Source organism: Triticum aestivum, chromosome 6B, assembly GCF_018294505.1.
Source record: "Triticum aestivum cultivar Chinese Spring chromosome 6B, IWGSC CS RefSeq v2.1, whole genome shotgun sequence".
Lineage (NCBI taxonomy): Eukaryota > Viridiplantae > Streptophyta > Magnoliopsida > Poales > Poaceae > Triticum > Triticum aestivum.
In genome coordinates, this window is record NC_057810.1 from 674,054,991 (window position 1) to 674,064,517 (window position 9,527).

A 9,527-nucleotide genomic window follows, 5' to 3' on the forward strand; every position below is an offset into this window, starting at 1 on the left:
CCCTTTACCATGTGTTCAGTTAGGCTAGCTCCTTAATCAACCGACAATGTAAAGACCCTTCAGAAAGAAAATTAACTATGCTCACAAGGAATATAACAAGTTGAAGCAAATAAGGAAAGATGGTCCAACCTTCACAAATCACAATATTTAAAGCTTGAGTGCAAACTAATTCGAGCCAAGCCTAGTTTTCTTCCATGAGTCCAGGAGATCATCTCCTAGAACCTATACCAATAGGGGGGGGGGGGCGGCAAAAGTAAACATGTAAGTGAATGAGGTGAAAAGGATAAGTGGTGGTTTAATTGCTAAATGTAGAAATAAGAACATATTGTCTTAATTTTTTCTTTGACTGGATGCTACCAACAAGATTGGCAAATTATAGTCCTCGATAACCTTCTTGATTATGCAAAACCATGAGTCCTACCTTTTATCTCTAGAAGACACATTTAAGCAACTGACTATAACCAAATGAGTTAAAGAGCCCATTAGTATACCACAGGAATGGGGACACCGGTGTGGGCGCTTCCTACCGTGGAGGCGTCGACCCAAACCCGGTGGTTGATGCCGGGTTAGGAGCATACGGAGGTCCCTTTCACTCCTCCTACCATGGTTGAGTTGTCCTGGTGGGGATGGCTGGCGGTGTCTAGGAGCAAGGATGCCGGGGTGGTGGCCCCAAATGGTGGTCCACATGTTTGGCTCTTTGATGGGCATCATGATGGCAGTGGTGGCTTTGTCTCTTGGTCATCTTGGCGAAAAGGGTGTACCGGCAAGGGTGGCTCGGGCTCGGTTTCTGTCGTGGGCAGTGGCCACGCCCAGATTCGAATCTGGTGGCTTGTGCTCATCGTGGTAGTTGTGAGTGCATCGTGGTGGCGCTGTCGAGTGAAAGCTCCACTCTTTCGCGCCGACGGCGGTGACGCCCGCGGGTGTCGCTCTCCTCTTGAGGATGTCGTTGTGGTCCTTCTCTCTGTTCCAGGGTTTCAAATGAAGGTCTTCTTTTCTCTCAGACTCAACATCGACAACATGTAGTGTCGTTTCCCCTCCTGAGGACGTTGTCGTGTACTAGGGTGTGTCATGGCCTTGTATTCAGACCTTCGTGTGTTATCTTTCAGCAACGTAGTCGTGTGCGTTTAGGTTGTCCAACTATCTCGGGATCTGCTGTGTAAGAGGGCTCCCTCACTACCTTGTATCGTTCAGCCGTATACTTTGGTTTGTGTTTTATCTATAAAAAGGGGTGAGAGCCTGTTTCGTGAATATCTAATATAAATCATGTTAGCTCAACAACAACATCATAAAGCACCTTGCATAATTATTACCGACATCTTTATAGAGATTGGAACTATAGTCCTGATTACAAAAGATATAGAGATAAAATGGTATGATAATCCCAATTATCAAAGAGAAAAGGGGATCTACTCTTTCTCATTGCCAATTATGTAGTGGCATGCATCCTCTAGATATATAAGGACAGTACCACATTTCCTTTATACTCCATTGACAGTGTAAGTAAAATAGCAACTTTCATGAGGTGCTTTCTCTTTTACCATTCTTAGAGCTTAGATGTCATAACATGTAGCTTCTAAACATCTTGATGACAAAAGAGCACAAAATGTACTTTTTTGCCCTGACGACCCAACATTGTACTAGGCTCTAAGTGCTTATGTTAGCATTCAAACAAAATGGTCCTTGTCAAAGCTTTGAAGGTGATTTAAACAACAATTCAGCTCATAAGGCAAAAAAATATAGAACTGCAAACTAGACTAGTAATAGTGCATTGCTTATGAGATAAAGTTTGAGCATAGTGAATTTCTGCCTTTGTTATGAGAAGTGATTAATTCTTAACAGGGATGACGGTTATGTTAGTATTGCAGGTCTCCACTGGCTAGTAAAGAGATGAATCTAAGAATTTCGCAGGGCTTCATACGTTTTGAAGAGCCGGATGATGTGGCTCTTGTAGCCTTGGTGATGTATGACATATATTTTCTCTTTTTTAAGACTTCTGTTCACCATGTGTTGTAGTTATTAATCTTCAATCTCTCTAGAGTATGATAAACCTAGAAATGTTGGCTCTACCTAGGTCGTTTTTCTTCTTTTTGGTGACGGAATAACAACTATTGGTATTTATTTTTAGGAATTTTGTAACTGTGAGCTGCTAGACTAGGTGGATCATCTTGATCTTGGTATAAAATCAATAGAGCAATACAAATCTTCCTTTTCAAGAAAAAAAAAAGCAAAGAGGATTCATTGTTCAATTAAAGAAATGATAAAGGTTCCATATCCAATGTCCTACCCCAGAACCAAGCACATGATCAAATGAATTATTGACTATTGATCTACCAAAGGACTAATGACTATATATCACTGTCGAGCACCAAGCCTTCTATAAGAAGCCAGGCATCCCTAAGCAAAAAGAGGAATAGCCTATTTCTCATTTTTACTTCACGTCCCTAAGTATTCTAATGACTATATGGTGCTTTTATGTCTCTACGGTCTACACACTAGGTATATGATTAGGAATGGGCATGGAAGGCACTAGGAACTATGGATGCATTTGTAGAATCACAACATGCAGTACTTCTATGGTTACAAGTATTATTTCTCATGTGGCGGTCATACCTATCATCACGTGCTTACATGCTTGTGTAATTTCTCTATAATTGGTAAAATGAAGGATTGCAACTTTTAGTAATATGTACACATATATAGAGGTGGAGAGCCCCCCTTAGTAAAAAAAAGTAACATTTCTCTAAAAGTATTCGGCTTTGCAACAAAGGATGTAACTTGTAGCTATACCCTCCTACTTACTCACTTGTTGGCAACTATTAAGTGGATCCAATGCAAATCTCTTGATGTAGTTTAGAGAAGTAGAATACAAATTCAAGTCTAGCGTGAAATTAAATTAATTAACATCGAAAAAAATAGCTCAAGAATGATATTCTGATCGGCATCGCATCATGGGAAAACATGCCCATGATGAAATTAACCGCTAGGACTTCAAGTTATATGCATGATCTGAACTTCCTATTAGTGGACATACATAACAGTCTGCATGAGCTTGAAGTATTCTGTGCGGTATCAACAAGAGCTATCTCTAACCTTGATATCTAAAGCTTTGAAGAAAACTGATTCAATCTAAGCTTGGTTCTTTCACTAAAGAGATCATGTTCTAGAAAATGTAAATGAATTCAGAAAAAGGGCTAAATTGTATAACTAAGAAAGTATAACCTTATTTAATTAAAAACATATGAAGACAGGAGCAAATTCATCTTGTTTGAAGTATTGATAAAACTCTCAAAGTTTCTAACCAACTAGAGGACTAAACTCATAACCAACTTGAGGAATGAGCTCATAACCGAGGGATTCTTAAATACTTACCTACCATTGGACTAAAGACTTCATGTCAGTGCCTAATACCCAAGTCTTCATAAGGAGCAAGACTCCCCTCATGAAAGGATGAACGGGTTATTCCCCATTTTACTTCTCTTCGAATTATGCAATCACATTCCATGCATTATTTGTTATGTCTCTTCACAAATAGTATATGAATTTGATAGGTATAGGCATACAAGGCACGATGAACTACCTACTGATCGATCACTTACAATCACAACATGCACTCGGTGACTGTGTTGACTGCTATAGCATGTTGTTCCAGCTGGACCTTTAGCCATGCTATTGTGACATCTTGAATATGCAGCCAGTGATATTTGTTTCTTTGGCTCGGATGAAGTGGGGTCAAGAGGCTTGGATGGAGTTGGGATGGTGGCAGATTTGCTATTCGTAGTGAAGGTTGGCAAAATAGGGCGATAGAAGGATATGGTGTTGCCTGGAGAGCCTCTAGATTTGCAATCTTTCTTTACTAGTTTGTCATAGTGATTTCATCATATCGATGTCATCCCATTTTACAACTTTACAAACGTTGCATGGTTGAAAAGGTAATGGCCTTGTTGTTGGTACCTTGGCAATGGAGATGATTACACAATGAGTCATGTTGATCCATTGACATAACACATCGTATTTCAGTAAAAAAAGACATGCACAACTCGGCAAGATACAAAGGCAGGACTACACCTGCTCTCCTCACGAATGTTATACTAGAAAAGAACTGTCTCGGGCATACCTGGAAAACATGGGAGATTATTGTGTAAGATTCTGACTACCCAAACTTGTCAAGCTTCGGCTTTATGTACTTTGTAAGGCCTGTTTCCTGAGTTTGGTTAGACTAGCTCTCTTAATAACCGACAAAGTAAAGATCCTTCAGAAAGAATATTAACTATGTTCACGACGAATATAACAAGTTGAACCGAATTACTCCCTCTGATCCAAATTAATTGATGCAGCTCTAGTACAACTTTGTCTAAAGCCGCGTCATTTAATTTGGATCGAAGGGAGTACTAAAGATGGTCCAACCTTCACAATATTGAAAGTTGTGTGCAAACTGATTCAAGCTAAGCCTAGTTTTCTTCCATGAGTCCAGGAGATCATATCCTAGAACATGCACCAATAAGGATCAGTTGCAAAAGTACGCATGTAAGTGACTGAGGTGAAAAGGGATAAACAGAGATTTAATTGCTAAATATAGAAATAAGAACATATTGTCTCGATTTTTTCCTTTAACTGGATGTTGTGTGATGGCGGAAAGCGTCTTACCTCATTTGGAGGTGACACCCTTCATACTATAGGCAGTGGTGCACCTCCTGAAAAGCGCATACAACGTTGGAGATTTTCCAGGAGAGTTACAACTTGGACAAGAAGAGATAGAGATGGTTACAAGAGATGAAGATTTCATCTAACTACCTAGCATTTCTCTCCTATATCCTCATGCCATGTACATAACCAGACGTGACACAATTTTGTGTTTGACACCCTCCCTTAATGACAACTTTATCAAGTTGAGATTATGTTTGAAGTCTTCAAAGCTTCTTGTGGGCAAAGCCTTTGTGAATCCATCGGCAATTTGATCCTTGAAATGCACAAAACGAATATTAAGTTGTTTCTCATTTTTCCACAAGTCTTGCCTTGTAGCGATCAATGGTTCCATCATATTTTCTTTTGATCTTGAATACTCACTTGCAATCAATGATACTTGCTGCGGAGGAACCAAATGCCATGTTTTATTTCTCTTCAAGGCCATGTATTCTTCTTTCGTAGCCCTCTTACAATTTTCATCATAAACTGCTTCTTCAAGCGTATGCATGTGGTTCACCTGTAGAACAAACCATCCCATATTTGGTTACATGTTTGTAATTGACAGGTTTAATGTCCCTTTTTGCAGCAGGTACGACGTGGAGATGATTCTTCCTGCACTTGTGGTGCATAAGATCCCGCACCAGCTACAGGAGTTGCTGCAGGTGATGATCCCGAGGCGGATTGGGGAGCAACGACAACAGTTTCTGGAGTAGCAACGACAATTTCTGCCTTTGGATCTTCTATGGTCGCGGATGAAGATGTGAGGCATGTAGGGCCCGTAGAAGATCCCATATGGCGGGGATCATCATTGCCCCGTGATGGCGGCGTGGCCCCCCTCGCGCCAGTTGTGGGTCCCGTGCCTGACGACCGTCGTAGGTCGAGCCGTTTGTAGCACACTAGTTGGATCGGGAAACGGACGCCCGCGGACCCAGCAGGAGGCAGACAAGTGTCCGCGCGTGGTTGGCTCAGGATGGTTGGGGCGCTGCCTCCAGTCGCAAGCTGCCGCATGGCGAGAGCGGAGTCGCTCGCGGATGCATGGTCGGGCGCACCTCACACAGCTGAGGGCGCGGACCTGGGGGAGGATCTAGCTGGCCTGTCTACGGGCACAAATCCCGAAGCGGATCTGGCTGGCGGGTTTGCCGCGTCTGCAGGCGCTGATCCCGAGGGAGATTTGCTCCCTGAACCGTGGCACATGAAATATGGCTCGGTGGAGCAGATTTCTTCATCAATTTTAGTTCCTTTCTTTGAGTGCAATCTCCTGCATCATCACACAACTCATGCATAGTGGTGAGAGGGTTAGTCAACATATGATCATGATGGTTATCTTCCCCTTTGATCAATACCGATGAGGTTAGGTGACAAAAGGAGAATTTCTTTACGAAGCAAGGCACTGGCATTAATTAGGGTGGAGGTCGGCAAAGGGAAACTTGGTCTCATCGAATACAACATCACGTGAGATGTAGACACGACCAGTAGAGACATCTAGAAATTTGACCTCCTTATGTTGAACACTATACCCAAGAAAGACACATTGTTTTGAACAAAATATGAGTTTGCGGTTGTCGTATGGACGAAGATTGGGCCAACAAGCACAACCAAAAACACATAGTGATGAGTAATCAGGTTTGATGTGAAGAAGTCTTTCTATAGGAGTTTCATTGTTTATGACATGACTAGGAAGCATGTTGATGATGTGAACAACAGTAAGAAACGCTTTATCCCAAAATTTGAGTGGCATGGAAGCACCTGCTAGAAGAGCTAGGCCAACTTCAACTATGTGTCTATGTTTGAGTTCAGCAGAACCATTTTGTTGGCGAGCATGTGGGCATGACACATGATGAGATATGCCAAATGTTTGGAAGATGGAATTTTTGGGTTTCTCATATTCCCCACCCAGTCGGATTGGACAAAAATGATTTTGCTATCAAACTTGCATTCAACAAGTGCTTGGAAGTTTTTAAAAACTTGAAAGACTTCGGATCTTTTCTTGAGAAGATATATCCAAGAAAATTTGCTATAATCATCAATGAAGCTTACATAGTAGGTATGGCTACTAACAGAACTAGGGGCAGAACCCCATACATCAGAAAATATTAATTGCAATGGTCGAGTAGAGACGCTAGTAGAAATAGGATAAGGCAATTGATGACATTTTGCTCTTTGGCAAGAATCATAAATGGTGTCAACATTATGCTCACCAACAAACTGGAGCTTATTTTTCCTAAGCAAACGTTCAACTAAGGAAAATGAAGCATGTCCTCAACGCTCATGCCAACGTGTTGACGAAAGTTTGACAACACCATAAGCTTGTTTATTGAATATTCTAAGCTCTAGAATCAATGGCTAAAGCCCTCCAACACATCTACCTCGATAGAGTACTTTCTTCGTGGTCTGATCCTTAACCAAAAAGAAAAAAATGAAACTCGATGAAAACATGATTGTCGATGGTAATTCGATGAATGGAGAGAAGATTTTTGTTGGCACTAGGAACATGCAAATTTTTGCGGAGATGAATTTTACGAGAAGGGGTACATATAACTAAATGACCAACATGATGTATCCTCATACCTGACCACTGGCAGTGTGAATCTGATCCTTCGTGTGGTATTTCTCATGGAGGGTCACCTTCTCGAGCTCACCTGTGAGATGATTGGTGGCGCCGCTGTCAAGATACATGATGGTATCGACGCCATAGGACCCGTCAGGGGCAACATAAACCTTGTCATCCTCCTCAGAGGAGGCATCGTCTTCATAAAATTGATACCAACAATCCTTGGCGGTGTGCCCTGGCTTCCCGCAGATCTGGCAGCGCATGGGATCTGGACGGGATTTGTCGGAGGCGCCGCGGTGACCCCTATTGTTGGTGGAGTTGGGGCGGCCGCTGCGAGAGCCGGAGCTTTTGGTGTTGCCGCCGCCTTGCTTGCCCTTGGAACGAGGAGGACCGTGGTGGCGTGAGGAGTAACCACCATGCCCGCGGGTCGCTGCGTCTGCGGAAGATTTGAAGTCGCCGCCGGAGCTGTGGAATTGGGCCACGCAATGATCAAAGTTGTTGAGAATAGCGAAGAGCTCGTCGAGGGTGATGAGCGCTACGCGGGCGTCAAGGGCCGAGACGAGGAGCCGGTAATCCATGTCCAGCTCGTGAAGAATATAGGAGATCAGCTCGTCGTCTTGGATGGGCTTGCGGGCCGCGGCGAGTTCGTCCGCGAGGCCACACATGGAGGTGAAGTAAGCGGACACCGATTGGTTACCCTTCTGCGCATTGATCAGCGCTGTGTGGATGTTGTTAACGCGGCTGAAAGACTACGACGAAAACATGTCTGCCAGCGCCGCCCAGAGTGCATGCACCGTGGTGATCGCAGTCACCATGACGAGCACCTCTTTGGAGAGGTTACTGAGCAGGTAGTCGAGCACCTACTGGTCCTCCCTGACCCAGATGGGTGGAGAGGGTTGGGCTCAGAGGTTTCCTTCCCGTCCTTGTCCTTGGTGATGAGAAGCCTGGTCGGCTCCGGCATGGTGTCGTCAACGTAGACGAAGACACCGCCCCCTCAGCTGTGGTGTGATATGTGTGCGCCACAGGACGCAGTTCGTGCGGGAGAGCTTCTCCATGACCTGGCCGTTGAGGCTCGGTTGGAAAGCGCTGGAGGAAGACATGGGTAGCACTTGATGGAATTGGAAAGCTAGATGATTGGAAGGAGGAAGGCTCTGATTACCATGTGCAATGGCGGAAAGCGTCTTACCTCATCTGGAGGCGATGCCCTTCATGTTATAGGAGGGGCGCACCTCCCTGAACAACGCATACAACTTTGCAGATTTTCCAGGAGAGTTACAACTTGGAGATGAAGAGATAGAGATGGTTACAAGAGATAAAGATTTCATCTAACTACCTAGCCTATCTCTCCTATATCCTCACGCCATGTACATAACCAGACGTGACACAAATTTATTTTCAACAGATGCAAACAACCACATTAACAGATTAAACCCTCAATAACCTTCTTGATTATGCAAAGCCATCAGTCATACATTTTTCCTCTAGAAGACACATTTAAGCAATTGACTTTAGCCCATTAGTACCAAAGCAATCAACAATCAAATATTGCGGATTCCAAAATCATGTTAGCTCAAAAACATCATCAGAAAGCACCTTTCATAATAATTACTGAGATACAAAAATTGATTACCAAAGATATGGAGCTAAAAAGAGTATGATAAACCTAATTATCGAAGAGAAAAAAATGATGATACACTTTTTCTCATTGCCAATTACGTACGTAGTGACCTCATAAAAAAATTACATGCGTAGTGTCATGCATCCTCCAGAAGGACGCACTTGCGGCATTTCCTTATTGACAACCTAAGTAAAAGAGCAGCGTTCATGAGGTTAAATTCTCTTTTATCATTGTAGTGTGCAATTCTCAGTGCTTAGATGATGTCACATATAGGTTCTAAACATACCGATGACAAAAAAAGGAAAAAAAAAATCAATTTTTGCACTGACGGTATAACATTGAAGGTGATATTAAACAACAATTCAGCTCACAAGGCAAAAAAATAAGTGCATTGCTCTTCAGATAAGGTTTTGAGCAGAGTAAATTTCTGCCTTTGTTATGAGAAGTCCTTAATTCTTGACAAATATTACGGCTATGTTATTGTGGCTGATCTCCATTGTAGTAAAGAGACGAATATGAGAACTGCGCAAGGCTTCATTCTTTTGGAAGAGCCAAATGAGGTGGCTCTTATGCCTCGGTGATGTATGAGATATATTTTCTCTCTTATAAGCCTTCTTGCCTCCAGTTACTGTAGTTATTCATCTTCAATATCTCTGGAATACAATGAAACAAGAG